Genomic DNA, 623 nt, shown 5'->3' with positions numbered 1-623 from the left:
CACAATACTAGCATAAAATACTTCTCTCTATACATGCAGGACCAATCTAGAAATATTATTATGGGGTCAATAACATATATAATATTAAAAAATTATGCAAAAAATTATATAATGTAAGATGTATCACAAAAATATACTGATAGAGAATATATTTTTTAAAGTGCAAAAAATATGTGTGTACTTTTTACTAATGAAGTGGTCGATTCTTCGTATCATAAAATTCATCGATAATAGAATATGTGTCAAAATTTTCAGCAATTTTCTTTTCAGTATAATTAAAAGACAAGTGCAAGAAATTCATCTTTCATTTTATTTCTGAGTCATTCTTCACAATATTCATAACTAAAAAAGATCTTTCAGTTGTACCAGTTGAAACAGAGAGAATTAATACCAAATGAATCAAGAAAGACAGTCACAAAAAGAAAAAGAATCCACTTTATAGGATTTGAAAAATTTTATTTGATTAAAAAAATTAGTAATAATATCTTTTTTAGATTTTTTAAATATTATTACTTACATTTTAGATATTAAAAATCATTAATATTTAAGTTAGATTAGACTTTTATTTATATTAAACTAAATACTAAATAAATTTTTTAAAAAATTAAATCATACTTAATAAT

This window comes from Arachis ipaensis, chromosome B02 (genome assembly GCF_000816755.2).
Source record: "Arachis ipaensis cultivar K30076 chromosome B02, Araip1.1, whole genome shotgun sequence".
NCBI classification, from domain to species: Eukaryota; Viridiplantae; Streptophyta; class Magnoliopsida; order Fabales; family Fabaceae; genus Arachis; species Arachis ipaensis.
The sequence above is the reverse complement of the archived record's forward strand: the minus strand, read 5'-3'. Positions refer to the sequence as shown.